The sequence below is a fragment of the Xenopus laevis genome, chromosome 4S, assembly GCF_017654675.1.
Source record: "Xenopus laevis strain J_2021 chromosome 4S, Xenopus_laevis_v10.1, whole genome shotgun sequence".
Taxonomy (NCBI): domain Eukaryota; kingdom Metazoa; phylum Chordata; class Amphibia; order Anura; family Pipidae; genus Xenopus; species Xenopus laevis.
In genome coordinates, this window is record NC_054378.1 from 49,918,686 (window position 1) to 49,939,219 (window position 20,534).

At 37.2% G+C, this 20,534-nt stretch overlaps 1 protein-coding gene across 3 annotated transcripts in view; it reads right to left on the bottom strand.

The window, feature by feature from the left end:
- The window catches only part of chst8.S (carbohydrate (N-acetylgalactosamine 4-0) sulfotransferase 8 S homeolog), a 293,304-nt gene that overhangs the window by 149,255 nt on the left and 123,515 nt on the right, over positions 1-20,534 (bottom strand). The window lies entirely within an intron of this gene.

Genomic DNA, 20,534 nt, shown 5'->3' on the forward strand with positions numbered 1-20,534 from the left:
TGATACAATTAAAGTCTGTAAGAAAATCTGATAATAAAAAAGGAAACATTTTCCTGTATTGCTTTTGTATTTGCAAAATAAATTCCACAATTTGAGATCTGCAGTTAAACTACAGAAACTAAGGACAAACCACTAAATTATTACCAGCATTGTCAACAACCCCTTTTGTGTGCTGGAGAGAACAGTGTCCTTGTAGGATAACATAAAGAAACAAACATTTCTTCTGAATATAAATTATACATTTTGCTTGTTACAAAGAGAACAATTCCTGCACTTATTATGGGACCATGGACCAATAGAATACAAACAAAAAGATATTGTGTGTGGCATAAAAGGCCTACACATAATTCAGAGGGTACATAACCTTGAACGTGCAGAATGACTTCATTTCCAGGAGCTCATACAGTAACTGGGGTCATAAGATGTTCTGAATTATCTATCAAACTATAACTTTTTATACTTAAAGAGAAAAACGATGACTTACACAGGAATTAATTGCATACTATATCACTGAAACAGATACATGTACTGATATCCTGCTTACATTTATTCTATGAGAGCTATCCTTAAATAGATAGCAATGTATCTGTATTAGGCAACGGTCAACTCTGGTGAAAATGTAGTATCATTATGCCTATATAAAAAAGTGAGTCAGATTATTATGTTATCTATCTTTTCAGTTCTAGAGATACCCATAGGCTTCGATTGAATTTTATGATATAAACCAGCAGCTAAAGTATTTAGTCTAGTTTGGTATTTATGAATATGGGTGTAGACATGTCCACTGAATGTCCACTGAATGCAGAACAAAATCAAAAACATTGGCATAATGATTCCAGAAGAACTAATTTAAAGGCCACAAATATCCTGTAAATTATATCCTTATAAATGGTGCTTAGTGAGGTCATCAGTGATGTCATCAATTTTCAGTAATGTAATTTCTGTCACCCGACTCACAGAAGTTTGTGCATTATAAATAATGTAACCCTGTTGTAAAATATGAGGCCTTTAGAAGTCTTAGAATAGCCTTATATTTTACAGCTCTTTACTCACTATATAATGATCCAGCAGACGGAGTGTTGGCTCCCTGAATCCCTGTTCCAATTCCAATGTGTCAATAGCAAGGATCTAACCTAAACTCATTAGACTAAAGAGGGTGCTAATAGTAGTGACCCAGGGAAAACCAAGAATCACTAGATAGTAGTAGCACAACATGATGGGCAGCACTGTTATGCAAGCATTTAATTTGCTGACCTTTTTATACATATATTATACAAACCAAAAATTATACACATAATTATATACAGTGAGTAAACAGTGTAATGGCCTGGGGTGTCCAATTGTATAAACTATATGATACAAAAAACCAAATCACCCCTAAGGACTTAACCCACAGATACCTATAATTTAAAGGATCATCAATTTTTTTTTTTTTAAAAAAAAATGTGTTCGTATAAAACGGAAAAAAAAAACACAAAGACATATTAAACTTTTAAATCTGTAAGTCTTTATTAAGAAGTAATTTAACAAAACTCCGCTTTTGCTCCTCTTCAGTAAAGGCGACACGGCGACGATCCATCATGCGGCGCTCAATTTCTCCTCCCTGGCTATCTCCTATAAGGAAAGCGGGGAGGAGAAATCGAGCGATGCACGATGGATTGCCAGATCGCCTTTTCTGAAGAGAAGCGCAAGCTGAGTTTCAGTAAGTTATTTCTTAATAAAAACTTAGCGATTTAAAAGTTTAATATGTCTTTGTGTTTTTTTCCGTTCTATAGTAATAATTTTTTTTTTTTTAAAAGAAACTGAACGAGAAATCATGTTTATTACCCTTTTGCCAGTATAAAAACAGTTAAACCGTTAAAAACACGCTAACCCAGAAAAATAAAGACAATGCAGATTTAATCGAAAGGGCCCCTTGTACATATAACCACTTTCTAATGCAAATGTATGACTATTGAAGTAAACTATCAATAATTATCAGTCTGGTGAATATTAACATATATAAATATATTTTTGCAAACAGAGTCTGTCCGTTTATTAATCAAAAGCCAACAAGTGGATTGGTATGAGCAGCATTGTTCAATAGATGTGGATTCTAATACAGCGTTATTTTTAACTGGTATCTGGCTCCTTTTTCGGCATTGTATCAATATTTGTGTAATCCGATTTTCACTTAGTTCACAGGCTTTAATTGCCGTCCGTGTGATATAGATATGACCATCTAATGTGCTATTCAGGCACACATGCCCCGGTGTACATATGAGACAGGGTCTGTAGGTTTGGTCTTAAGTTGAATTTGTATGTAAGTTGAAACACATACCTCCCAACATTTTGGAAGTAAAAAGAGGGACAAAAATTGTTTTTCCGCACGTAGCGCAACAATTTTTGGACCACACCCCTTTCTGTGGCCACACCCCCTAATTACCATGTTTGTTTTACAAAATTTGGCAGGTTATGAAAGTTTGAAAATATTTCTCCTTATCTAAACTGTGTTTTTGTGTCTCAAAATTGTTACAAAGTATCTTATTTGCATCTGTTAGGTGTTCTGGGCTCTCTGCTAAAAGCCAATTAAGTGAGAAACTGTGTTTCTTTTGCTGGCTGTTCAGTGCAGAGAAAATAGGGACTTTCCAGTACAAATGAGGGACTGCGGGTTGAGCTGTCAAAAGAGGGACTGTCCCTCGGAAAAAGGGACAGTTGTGAGGTATGATACCTTTACCTATTAAATGCAACAAGACAGATGTCTGTCTTAACATAGTATTTATTTTTTACCTTTCTGTGCTCTGAAGTAGACAACACACAGCAGAGAGGATTGGGGAAGGTGGTTTATTAAAGCTAAATGCTAATAAAAGTCAAGCAAATCATAGTATGTTATTGTAACAGCCCCAGTCCGTTAAGTGTGAGTTGTAAGTAAGTTGGGTGTATGTAACTTGAGGAATCCCTGTAATAGTGGAATAATTAGGAAGCCTCCATTCGCACATGTAATTAAATCAAGTAGTGATGGGCGAATTTATTCGCCAGGCGCGAATTCGCGGCGAATTTGCGCGATTCGCGTCAAGCGAATAAATTCGCGAAACGCCCGCGAAAATTCGACGAAAAAATTCGCCGGCGTCACGAATTTCGCGCGAAATTCGCGAATTTTTCGGCGAAGCAAAACGACGCAAATTCGCCCATCACTAAAATCAAGTCATGTACAATGAGACAGTAGCTGGAAATGTAAGTTCAGATGCACAAGTGCATATACTCTCTTAGTATTGTGCTTACTATCGATAAATCTCCATGTGCCAATATTGTGCAGTAATTGGTGGCCATGCAATAATTTACATGTACTCCTGTGTGTGCTCCTCTCTCACTTATAAATATGTCTATTATATAGAGACCATGGGGTCTAAAGTGTTCATCATGATCTATTATAGAGCTCTTAATGGGTGAATCATATTGAGAAGAGAAGAAGTAAATTACACTACTTCATTAGTCAAAAAGTTGCTCAGGGGAAACTTCAGCTCTTTAAGTGCTCCCTGGGGAACAAAGTTGTTTACTTTTTATAATGAAAAGAGATTTTCTGGTCATACGCTGAAGCACTTCAACTGCTTATTTTACACCACAAACATTTAAAGTTCAACAATAATTAGTGCAATCAGGTGCCAAGCAATTAAATTCCTCAGGGATGCATAATTTTGAATAAACTGTGGCAAGACTCCAAACAGTATTTGTAACATAATTAGTGTAAACCTAATGTTTTGCTATCACTTTGTAAATATGTAATTTGATCTGTTTAGACAAGCAAATGACAATCTGCAAGATGTGTTGGCAGTCAGGAACCATTTCACGCATCAATACCTAATGTTCTACATAGAAAAATTATGTTAAAGAAAAGTTAGAAAATGCAAAGTTATTAATTTACCTCTAATACCTGCATTGGATATCCAACACTTAGAGACAGACTCATCAAGGGTCGAATTTCGAAGCAATGGGAGTTTTTTTGAACATCCCATAAAATTTAAAAAAAAAAATCGAAGATTTTAACTTCAGGTGAATAAGTTGTTTTTGAATCGTTTGTATATACGTTTTAGCGCATTTGATCGAAATGAAACTAAGGGGCAGATTTATCAAAGGTGAATGTGAATTTTCGAATTTCGAGCTATTTTTTCTGTACTTCGGCTAGGGAATAGTCCAAATGTGATTTGTATTTGAAAAAAATGAGAAAATTTGAATATCAAAATTTATCATTAAAAATTCGACTTCGACCATTCGCCATCTAAAACCTGCCAAATTGCTGTTTTAGCCTATGGGGGACCTCCTAGGACCTTTTTGGAGTCAATTGGTGGACTTTGAAAAATTCGCCCGAATACGGACCTATTAGATCGAAAACAGACCTATTCGACCAAAAAAACCAACTTTGACTTAATTTCAGTTGGTGTTTTTGAATTTGAATTTCGACGTTTTTTTCAATTTGAAATTGATAAATATGCCCCTACGTATTTGCCCCCCAAAAAACTTTGATTTTTCAAAGTCCACAAAATGACTCCAAATAGGTTCTAGGAGGTCCCCCATAGGCTAAAACAGCAATTTGGCAGGGTTTAGATGGCGAATGAGCGAAGTCAAAGTTTTAAAGAGACAGTGCATGATAAATTTTGATATTCGAAAAGTCTAATTTTTATCTAATTTGAATCGAATTTTGGCCAATTTGATTGTCAAAGTACACACAAAAATAGCTAGTAATTCAAATTTTTTCACATCAATTTTCACTTAGACCCTTGATAAATCTGCCCCTTAGGCTCCCCCTAAAAATTGTGTTTTTGATTTAAGCCATTTTTTTATTGCTTTAATTGTATTCAATGTATTTTTGAATACTGAAATAGTTAGTGCTAGAGCTTTATTCCATGCTTCTAATGATGGAAACACACAGGAAGAGTTCCTGGATATCCAAGCATTTACTAGGATGATCAAGTAGTGCTGATTCGGCAGAATATCCGTGGTTAGATCACTAGGAAAAATTGCAGGTCCATTTACATCCAGACCAACCATTGACCCCCATACATGCATCAAATTGTCTGGTGTATGTATTTACATTTTGGTTGATCACCTTTCGTACACTAGAGGTTGATCTGCCAAATTCATGGCAGTTCAAGAATACTGATAGCCAGGGTGCATTGCCACATTCTACCACTACCAATATTTGCTACCCACTTCCAAAAATGTTAAAGGGGAACTCCACACAAACATAACTTAAGCTTTTTGAAAAGTAAACAATTTCAAGCAACTTTGCAATATACATCAATTAAAAATATGCAGACTTTTCATGATTTGTAATTGTTTGGAACAGTTCTCTAAGCCTAGCCCCCCCCCCCACTCTCCTGCTGATCTGTCTGACTACTTTGCTGAGCTGGCTGACTACTGTTATTTTGTATCAACAGCCAGCTGTCCTCAGCCTGCATCCTCCAAACCCCACAATTCCCTGCACATGTGATTTCAACAAGGAAAGGAACATCACAGTGTTGCTGTCTGTAAGCTTTGGAGAAGTTGTTTGTAACATCAGTGTTTAGTCCCTCCTTCCCTGCCAGGATTTCAAATGACACAGAAAGAGAAGAACTGTTAAACAGCAGGATTTCAGCATAGAAAATGGCATTTATTCATACTTCTTGAAGAAACAGGTAACTGTGATCGGTATATTAGGGGTTTCTGTGTTATGTGGGCTCTTTACCAAATTTTGGTTTGGAAGCCGGAGTTCCCCTTTAAAGTACAGAAATTTCAATATTAATTGATTTATGGACAAATTCAGTGAGTAATCTTCACATGTGGGCAGACTTATACCATAGTTTAAGAATTAAAAACATGGGTTATTGAAAACCATATTTGCCACAAACAGGAAGCATTTTCATTGCAATCAATTCAACAAATGGCAAGAATTTGTCAGTAAAATGTCTATATCATCTTTATCAACCCCTACTAAAGGTGCTGAGGATTGAAGCAGATACATTGCATTTGCATAGTCTACTGAAATTCAAAAAATGTCCAAATAGGGCATTCCTTTTTTCTGTTGTTATTTCACTTTCAATCAGTGTGTTCCCCTCTACCCATAGAGAATAGATCACAACCTGGTGTTAACAACCGCTGCTTGTGGCTTTTTAAAAACCAATAGGAAGCAGAGCACAGAGCAGCACAGACAGAAAATAAATGAGGAAAAAGCTCATGTGCAGAGACCCTGAAAGACTTGCTGGTGAAGGTTATTTTTACTCCACTACTTGGAATATCCTAGGCTCCATCATGAGCTAATACTGCCACCCTGGGCAGATTGTTTATTGTTTGAGGTGAATGCTATTGTTACGGTATGTGATTCTAAATGAGATATACTGCTCTGTCAATATACAGTATAGTAAAAAGATCCGGAGCATAGAAATGAGGAGCCAGGCAAAGATTCTGGCCCTGAATACATTTTTGGGATCCATATTAGTAGTCGAATTAAAGGGATACTGTCATCGGGAAAAACATTTTTTTAATAATGAATCAGTGAATAGTGCTGCTCCAGCAGAATTCTGCACTGAAATCCATTTCTCAAAAGAGCAAACAGATTTTTTTATATTCAATTGTGAAATCTGACATGGGGCTAGACATTTTGTCAATTTCCCAGCTGCCCATGTCATGTGACTAGTGCTCTGATAAACGTCAATCACTCTTTACTGCTGTACTGCAAGTTAGAGTGATATCACCCCCTCCCTTTTCCCCCCCATCAGCCAAATAAAAGAACAATGGGAAGGTAACCAGATAGCAGCTCCCTAACACAAGATAAGAGCTGCCTGGTAGATCTAAGAACAACACTCAATAGTAAAAACCCATGTCTCACTGAGACACATTCAGTTACATTGAGAAGGAAAAACAGCAGCCTGCCAGAAAGCATTTCTCTCCTGAAGTGCAGGCACAAGTCACATGACATGGGGCAGCTGGGAAATTGACAAAATGTCTAGCCCCATGTCAGATTTCAAAATTGAATATAAAAAAATCTGTTTGCTCTTTTGAGAAATGGATTTCAGTGCAGAATTCTGCAGGAGCAGCACTATTAACTGATTCATTTTGCCCATGACAGTATCCGTTTAAAGTAAAACTGTGTGTGACCTTTTTGGCACAATTCAACACTTTCTATTATTCTATTTTCTTAAAATAATATTCAAGTTTAACTGGTTGCATTCCACCATAAAAGCATTACATCGGTGCTTCAATGTGGGAAGAGTAAATTGACCAACCGGCAGCTACACACAAACAAAAGCTACCCATATAATGAAAAGACAGGGAGCATTGCTGACGTTTCCCCATCTTCCTAAACAGATTGTGTTGATTAGTACAGGACTGGAAGACAAAATTACAAAATCCTTTTTATATGGAGGTTGTACATACGTAGATGTGCACATGTGGCCTCTAAGACCACTACTAAATTTATGAATGCACTCTTATGCTGAACTAAAAGTGTTATTTGTTGGCCTTTAAATGAATATTTGGTATGATGTAGCAATATTCAGAAACAATTTGCAATTGATCTTCATGTTTTATCTTTATTTTATTTATTTAGCTCGCCAGTTTCAGAATTTTAGCAGCTATCAGGCTGCGATTGTCCAGTTTATCCTATCAAACAGACAGTGGTGTGAATTTAAGGCTTGAGGATGAATAGAAGCAATAAATAGTAACAATAACAATAAAACTATAGCTTTGCAGACCAATAGCTGGACTGCTAGGGTTATTGACCCCCTTCATGAAATATGGAAACATGCAGACCAGGAAGACAAATGTATAATCTATAAACAATTATAACTAGCTGATCAACATTCTAAAAGTATGAAGAAGCAATACTTTAGCACCTGCAAAATCATTTAGAGCAAAAATAACATACACGTGTACACCCTCCATCTTTGAAGGATGTCCAACCAAGGACAGATTTTTGCATAATAAAAGAGAAAAAAAAACAAAACAACATAACATTCCAATATACATTCATTACATTTTCTTTAAAGGGGACCTGCCACCCTAAGAAATAATTTCAAATCCCATTTTATCATGTTAGCAAAATAAACTTCTCATACACTATAGTATATCAATAATTTAACATGTGCTCCCTTCAGTTTGGGAATTCACAATCACAGCAAGCGGGCTGGTGCCATTTTGAGAACATTATTATTAAGGTAAGCTTAACATTATCTTAAAATCTTTTTTATGCTCTAGAATGGGGCACCTGATACCCGTGCCCATGAACTGGCTACCAATTAGATGGTGAGAAGGGAAGGGAATGTAATAAGGGCAGTGTTGTTATCTAGGAAGTGCAGAATGGAAAGTGAAAGTAATCGCTTGCCCCGCCTCTATGCATAAGGCATAAAGGAGGGGCAGGCAATAAATGATTGACAGCTGAGATTTTTTTAAATGTGTTTATAATGGGTATGGATGTCTTAATAAAAAAATGGGTTTCATGTTTAGTTTGAAATGTACTTTTATTATACAGCTTTTTATGTCCGGATGACAAGTCCCTTTAACGTTATTTGTAAATGTTGCAATTGAAAGTAGTACTTGATTTTCATGTTATGCCAGGGGTCAGCTGGCTTTATAGTTTGTAATCATCTGTTCTTTTAATTTTCCATTGTACTTAAGTGGAATGGCTGCCCAGACTGTAATTGGATGAAAAGTGACTGATCAGCTAAGACCTGTGGCTGAAAAATGTTTACATGGATGTTCTAGGTGGCATTGCTACTTTTTCTACATTGTGAGTAAATGAAAATGTTATTTGTCTTGGTGGCTGCTGCCTCTATCGCTCCGACAATGTCACAGGGTCTGGATACTATTACATAATTATACAGGCTTCACTGTAGTAGCTGTTTATTCAATCCTTACATGTATCCTTCATGGACTAATGAAATTGCATATAAATTTCTATGAAAGTAGTTTTACACTCGCCTTACATGGACTCCAGCACAGTACTGAATGTCATTTTAAATTCCACAACGTGCCTTGTTATGAGATGAATAACTGAAGCTCCATGCCAATAATTATGTTCAACATGTGAGAATAAAAGTGTTGAATCTTTATTCAGCGGTGACACTGTCATTTACAAAGCGCAGGATGTCTTAACTTTGAGCATTTCACTTGTGGGAATTACAGTATATTGATTGCAACCACTTATAATGAATGCATTGAAACATTTCAGCTAATTTATTTTATAATGTAGATGCCTTCTGCAAGATGCAAGCAGGCAATAACACGTGCCCGATGTAACTACTAAATACTCAGGCCATTCTAGTGGTGCTTTTTTTCCCGTCATCTTATTGGTAGGTTTGGAAAATTCAATTTTAAGACAAAGTTTTATGCACCTGAAACCAACTGTTGATTAGCCAATTGCCTATGTATATTAATTCATAAAGCAATTTCTTTTTGTGCACTTAACACAGCAAGGTCACCATCTTGGAAAGTGTCTGCGACACTCACATGCTCAGTGGGCTCTGAGCAGCTGTTGAGAAGCTACACTTATGGGTCTTTGCAAATTATCAATCAAAAAATGAGGTTGCCCTGTAATATTAGCTGATGCTACAGGTATGATTATTAAATTCTGATGCTAGTTGCACTGGTTTCTGTGCTGCCATATAGTAATTACCTGTATTAATTACTAATCAGCCTTATATTATGACTAGGGATGCACTGAATCCAGGATTCGGTTCGGGATTCGGCCAGGATTCGGCCTTTTTCAGCAGGACTCGGATTCGGCCGAATCCTTCTGCCCGGCCAAACCGAATCCGAATCCTAATTTGCATATGCAAATTAGGGGTGGAGAGGGAAATCGCGTGACTTTTTGTCACAAAACAAGGAAGTAAAAAAAATTCCCCTTCCCACCCCTAATTTGCATATGCAAATTAGGGTTCGGATTCGTTTCTGTATTCGGCCGAATCCTTTGTGAAGATTCGGGGGTTAAGCCCAATCCAAAATAGTGAATTCGGTGCATCCCTAATTATGACATTTATATTCTATGTGTACTGTATATTTTACATCGGTCCCTAAGCTCAGTAAGTGACAGCAGCAGATGGGGAGCTACTGGGGCACCTCTGGAGACACAAATCGTCCCTGCTAAAGGGCTGTGGTTGCCTTGGGCTGGCACAGAAGACTAAAAAACATTTCTAGCCTACTTCTTTAGTTAAGCTTTAGTTCTCCTTTAAAGGGCTATCTACTAAGGTTTTCTTATTTTTTTTTAAAGGGAACGTCTGACAGCCTTTATTAAGTTCTATATTCCCTCTGAGGAATACAGCTATCTCTGTGATTAAAGAAAACTACTGTCAGTTTAAGAACTGGCATAATTTTAATTTAAATGTTTGATGCTCACAATTGCTTTACACTTTGCCATCTGTCATTGTAATGGAGACAAAGTCAGGCGCATTCAGTACAGTTCTAATAAAACCCTTTTGGAAGTGATCACAAAAAACAGATCGTTGCCAAGCATGCTCCGCTGTCCTACCCACAAGTTCTCCTGCAATGCATCATGTACAATGTCACAGCGGCTTCTCAGTGGTAGCGTCTCTCAAATAATATATTATTGTAAAATGTCCTTTGTTTGGCAGCATAAAACAAACCAGAACCTGCTTCTATTTTATAATGACCCTTTTTTCACTGAGGATTAACAATGTCTAGAATAAAATTTAGAAACCTTTCTCTTCTGAAAACAATACAATTTCCGCACTATTATGAGTAGTATATGGTAGTTCATTCATTTGCTAGGTCAGAAAGAGCGTATCCATAGTAGCACATGGCTGTCTCTGTTTTCTAGTATAAAACAGTATGCTGTATCTAGTAATTCTCTATTTCTGTTTTTTATTCTGTTTCTCTATAACAGAAGGTTACTGGTTAAATTAAGTAATGTTGGCCTGGAACATAGTATTTGTCATAGAATTGTCTAAAAGATAGACTACAAAGAGTGGTGGTAAATGGAACATTTTCTAATTGGACCAGTGTTGTTAGTGGAGTACCGCAGGGCTCTGTACTAGGTCCCTTGCTTTTCAACTTGTTTATTAATGACCTGGAGGTGGGCATTGAAAGTACTGTTTCAATTTTTGCTGATGATACTAAATTGTGCAGAACTATAGGTTCCATGCAGGATGCCGATCTTGGGGTTTTTGTAGATAACAAGTTGTCTAATTCTGGGCAGTGTCATTCTGTGGCTACTAAAGCATGAAAACATAATTATGCCTCTTTATAGGTCCCTGTGAGGCCTCATCTGGAGTATGCAGTGCAGTTTTGGACTCCAGTCCTTAAGAGGGATATAAATGAGCTGGAGAAAATGCAGAGAAGTGCAACTAAACTGGTTAGGGGGATGGAAGATTTCAATTATGAGGGGGGCATAGGGTGCCGGCTGGGTCAGCATATGCATGCTCAGTGTCAGACTGCGATGCCAGGGGCCCACCAGAAAACCTTAGACTGTGGGCCCACCTTAGACCCTGGACTCACTTTCCAAACTATTATTCCTCCTCTCCTCACTCAACCTCTTTATTATACTAGTTTTTTATATCTACTTATTATTCCATTATTAAGCATTTGTTTCCCATAAAGAAATAGGGAATGACCATAAAAGATGCTAAATGGTTAGAAGCAAGAGGGCTCACTGACACCTGGGCCCACCAGACGTTTTCCTTGTATCCCGATGGGCCAGTCCGACACTGTGCATACTTTATAAATACCATCCAGGTCTATTAACAAACTAGCTGCTACATATTTTCAGGAAGCAGAACCGAAGTGGACATGACAGAAAAGAAAAAAAGACAGGTACTGCTTTAAGCAGCAAACACATTTACAAATAATGTCAAAAATATAAAAAAAAATTGATTACATATGGGAAATTGCTTATAATGAGATTTTCTGTTTTTATAAAAAAAAATCTTGTTTTTGAATGTATTTTACTCCAGCACAGAAGAAAGTCTGGTAAATCTGCCAAGATTATTTTTTGTTTTTATTTTTTTAGCTCTGTAAACTGATCTATGATAAAGCAGCCACTTACTCCATATTTATTACAACATATGAAACAAAACTTGTACATACACAGTATATCTAGTCTATATCAGTGCTTTGTATACAAATACATCTTCTTATAGAGCTGTGGTTTTCAAAATAAAGGGCCAGACTTAAGGTAATGAATGAATATCACTATACAACTGGTTATGGTTAAAGTGCATTAAGGGAAATTTTAAAAGGCGTTTTGCTTAAAATTGAACAAAATTCATGGTAGGACAAACAGGACCAGCCAGCAGGAAGCAGTCCAATCAGAAGTAATTTGCAAAAAGTATAGAAAGACACTCATAAGATGGTCTTGAAAATATAATGAATAATGATTAATGTGTACTGATAAACGTGACAGAATGCAATTAGACTGGTGTTCACTGCTGTGACACATACTTATGGAATTCACTCTGTGAAATGTTTACCTGAATGATTAGGAAATTCTTGTAATACATGTCAGCCTGCATTTAACTGTAAGTCCCACTATATTTTACAAGTTCTGTTTTATGAGTTTTGTCACAAATCAGTAACATACTTCATTACATACAACATATTTCTCGCTGAACCATACATCGTTTTCAGGTGGGAAAGTTGTAACCTATTGTTCTAGGTCAGGGATCCCCAACCTTTTGAACCCGGATCCCCAACCTTTTGAACCCGTGAGCAACATTCAGAAGTAAAAGGCGTTTGGCAGCAACAAAAGCATGAAAAATGTTCTTGGGGTGCCAAATAAGTGCTGTGATTGGCCATTTGGTAGCCCCTATGTATGTCAAGATACATTAAAGGGGAAGGAAACCTCGTCGGCGCTAACCCCCCTCCCCCCCTCCCGTGTATTGCCCCCCCTCCCCCCTGGCCTACCCCTCCCGCTGGGCAAATGCCCCTAACTTGTTACTTACCCTTCTGCGCAGGTCCAGTCCAGGGAGTTCACAGGCGACATCTTCTTCCACGCGATCTTCTTCCTCCTTTGACCGGCGTTTTGGCGCATGCGCAGTAGGAGCATTTCGCCGGTATGGATCTACTGCGCATGCGCCAAAAGTCACGCGCATGCGCAGTAGATCGTACCGGCGAAACGATCCTACTGCGCATGCGCCGGTCAAAGCAGGAAGAAGATCGCGTGGAAGAAGATGTCGCCTGTGAACTCCCTGGACTGGACCTGCGCAGAAGGGTAAGTAACAAGTTAGGGGCATTTGCCCAGCGGGAGGGGTAGGCCAGGGGGGAGGAGGGAGGGGGGGCAATACACGGGAGGGGGGGTGGGGGGTTAGCGCCGAGGAGGTTTCCTTCCCCTTTAAGGCTCTTTTTGGCAGTGCAACTGCTTTTATGCAACCAAAACTTGCCTCCAAGCATGGAATTCAAAAATAAGCACCTGCTTTGAGGCCACTGGGTGTAACATCCAATGGGTGCTCACTAGCTACTGGTTCGGGATCACTGTTTTAGTTCTCTCCATATCCAAAAGAAATGTAATTATACCCTGTCAGTTCAGTAACTGAGTTTGATAGACTAAGGTAACAGAATACTTTCTTGCACAGATTGTAACTTTTCCATGAAGCAGCAGTGTGCATCACCCCGAAAAGTCTCTCCAAACTGAAGTCCACTACATCACACTGAGAAAGACCCATGTAATCCTACAGTACAGGTGAAAAGAGTTTGCATTTTCACTGAATAATTCCCATTCTATGAGCAACATAATCCTTTATTGTAAGAAATAAGCAATTTACCTGGAACAAATATTTGCTCCCCTCTCTATTAGACTTTGGTTGTGTGGGATGGTGCTTTGTATCAGAACTCACTGTCCACAGCGCTAAGGCATTCTGGCACACTTTGAAAACATGTTCAAACTCTTCTATGATGAACAAATGGCTTCTTTATCATACTTAAGACTAAACAAAGCACTGCTTGTGCTGGAAATCCTGCCAGAGAAAATCCCTTCTAAACCAATCTTAAACTAAATCTATGATGCTATATTTTCTGAAAAACAAAATTAAATAAATCACCTCTAAATCCAAGAAACATAATTTACACAGAGTACTACTATACTTTAACTTGCCATAAAGCTAAAAGCAGAATGTATTAAATGACAATATTTTTTTCATACAAACCTATTTTCAAAACGTAAATTAAAAAATAGGATGATTTGCAAGTCATTTAAATACTATATTTAATTGTATTTGTACAAAGATAACATATCGAATGCTGAAACTGCTAAATGTTGTTTACCAAATGATGCCAGCAAAACGTTTCAAAACAGATTGGGCAAGGGGCATGTTTTCCACCGTGTTGCATCACCTCTACTTTTAAAGGAAAACTATACCCCCAAAATGAACACTTAAGCAACAGATAGTTCATATCATATTAAGTGGCATATTAAAGAATCTTACCAAACTGGAATATATATTTAAGTAAATATTGCCCTTTTACATCTCTTGCCTTGAGCCACCATTTCGTGATGGTCTCTGTGCTGTCTCAGAGATCACCTGACCAGAAATACTACAACTCTAACTGTAACAGGAAGAAGTGTGGAAGCAAACGACACAACTCTGTCTGTTAATTGGCTCATGTGACATAACATGTATGGTTTGTTGGTATGTTTGTGAGTACAGTGAATCCTACGATCCCAGGGGGCGGCCCTTATTTTTTTAAAATGGCAATTTTCTATTTATGATTACCCAATGGCACATACTACTAGAAAAGTATATTGTTATGTTAATGGTTTATTTACATGAAGCAGGATTTTACATATGAGTTGTTTTATGCAATATCTTTTTATAGAGACCTACATTGTTTGGGGGGTATAGTTTTCCTTTAACAACACTCTGTAACCATTTGGGAACTGAGGAAAATTGCTGTAGTTTTAAAAGTGAAATGCTGAGTTGCTCAAAAGTTTGGGTTCTCCTTTGTTGTATTTTCCTTTCATGCAACAAATGTTTTAAGTGGGTGACAGGTCTAGGCTGCAGGCAGGTCAGTTCAGCTCCTGGACTCTCTTACTATGGAGACATGCTGTTGTAATAGGAGCAGAATGTGGTTTTGAATTGTGTTGCTGAGATAAGCAAGGCCTCCTTGAAAAACATGTATAGTTCAGCATTAATGGTGCTTTCCCAAATGTGCAAGATCCCCTTGCCATGTGCAATAATTCACCCCCAAACCATCATAGATGCTGGCTTTTAAACTGAGGACCAGTATATGCCATCTGGTTGCTATGGGCTACTGCTCCTGGGCACAATTTAGTGCCTTTTATTTCATAATCCCTTTAGAGTCTAATGGGGGAATGTAATAAAAGTCGGTAATGGAAAAACTATTCGCAATGCGAAAAATGATGCATTTGCACGAACAAATTTAGCTTTGCGCAAATTTAATATAGCTTTTGCGAACCCGGAAACTGTTTAGCGACCACTTCCGACAGCGGAAGACCGTTCGCAAATGTTATAGTTTGCGCCAATGCGCAGTCAATGTAATAAAACGTCTTACTGAAAAAGTCGTTATGTTTCCAAATGATTACGACACCTTCAAGCACTTCTTAAGAGTGCGCAATCAAAATTTACAATGTGCAATTAAAATTCACAATGTAATAACAGTTCAAGAATCAATATTACATTGAGAGATGTGGATTTTTATTCTTATTGGTGCGAATTGTTTTGCTCTTTGCGACTTTTATTACATTCCCCCGTAAGCTTTCATGCACAGTCCTGTCTCCTAACAATATTCAAATGTAACGGTAAATACTTTTTGGGGAAATGTTTGTCTGTATATGCTAAACATTTGGTTTTGTGTTTGTATCCCTTCACTCTGTAAATCGCTATGCAAAATGATCGCACTGTATAAATAATAATACTGAAATTCCTTCAACTTTTAAATACAAATTGCTTGAACATCACTAGAAAACTGTCTTCAAAAGTTTAATGTGCTTAGCTGTCACACCAAACCCTATTTATTTGACCAGTATAACAATACTATTTGCAAGAAATTACAGTTTTTAAAGCAAATGCTTTTCTGTATATTTAAATCAAAAAAAGATTCATATAGTATTCGAAAGGAAACCGTACATGGAATTGCCTTACTTTTCCATTCTTAATACATTTCATATCCCTTCTCTTGTGACAGTTCATTGGATGAGCAAATCTCAGGTGGCTTCCTTATACTGTTGTGTATGCTGCAGGCACTATAATGCTTAGCGGATAGGCTTTTTAATTGGTCTGTGATAGCGGAGCACATAATAATATGCCTACATACAATGCTTTGTAAATAGGTGCTTCCTGTTGGGTAGACAACCAAAAACCAAAAAAAGATAAAAATCAAATACTACAGAGGTAGACATTATAAATCCTTGAGTTTTGTTACAGACTAATGCTTCGGAGGCACCCACCACAGAATGCTGAAACTGAATTTATTTAGACAGATTTTATGACTGGTGGCAATTTCATTTTGATCGCCTTAAAACTGAGGATAAACTTGAGTAAAAATTTTATCTAGCATGAGCTTTATGTAGCCTGACTTCATGGTGAGGGATTTTAATGCTTCTGAAATTATTTTACAGTAGTCACTTTATCAAATTCCATTTTACTAGCTTATAGAAATGTAATTGGCTTACAAAACATGCAAGCCCCTGCTGTGGTTTGTTAAAAAATGGAATTCAGATGAAAGTTACAGCTCTTTCGTTCAACATGCTCCCAGAGGTTAGTTGTAAAATGCATTCTTATCCGAGATGCACTAGGCATAAACATAGCCTCTTTGTGAGATACTTTTGAAATAACATATTTTGGAACCTGCACACTGTAAATGTTTGTATATCCATGTAATCACATCACTCATTATTACCATAAGCACAAAAGCCTTTTATCGTTTCGGCACGTTGTTCTCAGCATCTGAAAATAGCTTTTGTCTGTGAATTCAACACCAGCTTCTTCCTGACCAAAAACAGTAACTCATGCTATACAGACAATGAGACGGTGTTCTTCTATAATTTAAAGCAGGCTTCTTCCATACGAAAACACTGGCACAGAGTCATGTATTCCAGAAGGTATGTAGCAAGTACAAATTGGGGGCACTTTTATGAATAAAAACACAAATAGAATTAACAAAGCTATTTGCACCTACTTGGTACTTAGTGGGAGAAAGATATGTTATTCTGGGGGCTGTTTGAAGTAAAAAATAAATACAAGGCTTACTTATCTTTTATTCTCTATATTGCACTTATGCATTCACCCAGCAAGGTATACATTGTGATGTTGTGAACATTAGTGCTCAGGAAGTGATGACATTAGCACACACACTTTTGCATAGCAATAATTGATTGTTGTTTAATGCTTTTTTTAGACTATATTGATCATGACCTAATATGTATGTATGTATATATTTATTTTGTTTAGGGCTGTGTATGCAGTTCTATACTTTTCTACAAGAAAGGGGTAATGTATTATTAGCATGTGCAATCTGCCATTTTTTTTTTGTAATTTGTGCCCTGCACATAAAATAATACCTGCTGGTAAACCTGTGTGTCTCTCCAATGAAAGCAGTAGTAATTGCAAAGTCAAGTGGTCTTTGAATGATGTACATACCTATATATAATACACGAGCCATGAATATTCGGTAAATTACATTTTATAAACAGTAGTTAGTGATAATTTGCCAGAATTGTCACTTAGTGATGTCAATTCAGTTACATGACTCACCAAAAATTGTGTCCTAAATAAATAATTTACCGCCTGTAAAATATGAGAAGTCACCTAGGAGTTCCTTGATCTGTATTAAGGCACTCAGTCTGTGGCCTTGTAACTTTATATGGCCTTTGAACTCCTCTGTGACATATAATAGCCTCATATCTTGCAATATATGAAGAATATAGTCACAGGATCTTCACTGTTATAGGGCAACCCTTTTGAAATAAAACATAACAAAAGTGGTATAGAGGTGATACCTTTATTGGCTAACTAATATAATCATAGCAAGCTTTCAGAACATTTTAGTTCCTTTTTCAAGCTGATTACAATGAAGCTGTGGTGTTCTCTGGTATATTTACAACATTCAGCTCATAGGTCAAACGACCAACAAAAGGGAATATCAATCTATGTGTAAGGTGTCAAAGTCATTTACGAGGGGAACTTTAAAGGAGAAGGAAAGCTATGGAGGCATTTTATTGCCAATAGATTATCTGCAATAGTACAAGCTAGAATGCTATATTTATTCTGTAGAATGTTTTACCATACCTGAGTAAAAAGCTCTAGAAACTCTCTGTTTGTTTAGGATAGGAGCTGCAGTATTAACATGGTGTGACATCACTTCCTGCCTGAGTCTCTCCCTGCTCTTGGCTCAGATTACAGTAGAGAAGGGAGGGGTGGGGGGAGAGGAGCAAACTGAGCATGCTCTTGCCCAGGGCAATGAGGTTTAAGCTGAAGGCAGGAAGTCTGATACAGAAGCCCATGTATACACAATAGAAGGAAAGAAATGCAGTGTTTCTTTTGACAGGGGACTCAGAGCAGCATTACTTTGGGGCTTTACTGGTATATTTAGATGGACCTTTCTGATAAGGCTTACTTAATTTTAACCTTTCCTTCTCCTTTAAAAATAGGGGCAAAAGGAAGTGCGGAGTAAGAAGAATTAGCTAATTATATTTATATTATAATTCTAATCAGCGTCACTGTCACCCTCTGCCTCCTTCACATCAGCACTGAACTTGTACTGCTGGTCACAGCCCATGCATCACTCATGAAATAAAGGGTGTAGTTGTGGTTTCCAGTAGCGGGTGCTACAAAGTCCAGCTTTAACATAGCTTTCTGCTGCAGGATCTTTACTCAAAGGGCTGATAAATAATTATGTTATTGTTGGAGACTGGCCTTTTTCAAAGTGAACAAGCTAGATAAGACTAGTCTAAACACCTTGTGGCAGGAAAGGGGCATGGTGAATGACATCATGAAACATTAGCTGCAAAGAAATAAGAATCATAGAGCAGAAAAAAAATTCAGTGCAAACCATAAAAAAACTTGAACCTATGAATGGCAAAAATAAGCTAGGAGACAGTGTAACAAATATAACTATGATTGGAACTAATACAACTTATAACCCTTATAACTGAAAGAGTAACATAGGGCTCAGTTATTTAATCTCTGTAAAATACACATAAACCATGATTGTTATTAGAATATATGATCAAGGCCCCAATGATTGATACAGATTAAGGGGCAGATTTATCAAGGGTCAAATTTCAAAGTAATGGCGGTTTTTTTGAACTCCCATAATTTCAAAAGTCGAAGAAAAAATAGACCAACGGAAATTTATTAAAAAAATCTAGGTTCTGTTGTTCTGCGGATGAACAGGCTGCATTCGAATCATTTGAATCGAAGTAAGATCATAGTCGATCTAATTTGATTCAAAGTATTTTCAAAAAAAAAAACGTTGCTTTTTTCAAAGTCCACCAATTGACTCCAAATAGATTCTAGGAGGTCCCCCATAGGCTAAAACAGCAATTCGTCTGGTTGTAGATGGCGAATGGTCAAAGACAATTTTTTTCAAATTCAAATTGAATTTTGGCCAATTCGATAGTCGAAGTACACAAAAATAGCTCGAAATTCGATTTTTTTTTTTTACTTCGACCCTTGATAAATCTGCCCCTAAGGGGAGAGCCTGTGCATACAATACATCTTTACTTTCTTTTTTTTTTCTTTGATAAGGAACATGTGATGTTTAATTTATCAAGGCCTTTTCCCTCCACAAGGTTCTAATAGACTGGTGTCACACTGAAAAAGGCTAGATAGCTTGCGAAAACTTTATTCTCCATAATAAGGACTTTTGAGTATTGAAGTGCTGTGTGAGTGTGGATCTTGTGACTATATTTGTGTTTATGTGTGTATGACTGCCGGCTGACTTTAACAGTTCATATGTATGTATATCCCTATTAGAACATCATTCCAGCCAGATATCTGTCTAAATTTCTAAAAAAAGCTGTCTCCTTCATTTCCATACAGGGACACTATTGTGTTTTAGAGCAATACAAACGATGTCCAAGCTGAATGATAACAGTAATACAGTCTTCATACATTTTTGAACTGATTTTGTGAGCATGAATCTCTTTCATGGAACAGCTGTCAAGTCAGACAGCGAAACACGTCTGCTTAGGTCTCAAGATAATACCAACTGCTGTTGTTCATGCATCCACTGTGACAGAAGCAAGATGAAAATCAAAATGAATCGCTTTACAAATGAGACACTTTTCTGCTTTGACTTTCCAAATGTGACAGTGTTGTTTGTTTTCTCACCCCATAACGTTCAGAATATGCTAGGACCATCGTTGTCACATAGTTACTCAGGGACAAATGCCCTCTGAATTTTCACTTTATTTTTTTATTTTGGCAGGGCCATTAAGCTTTCTGCACTCAGGATAGGAACAGATACATTCACTTTGTCTTAGCAAGAAAAAAATATGTAAGTAAAATTGGCACAGAAAAATGCAAACTGGGATAATATTAAAACCACTGGCATAATTTTATTTTTCTTTATGATGCAGTTTTGTGTTTTGACTTCAATGCCAAAACCATCAT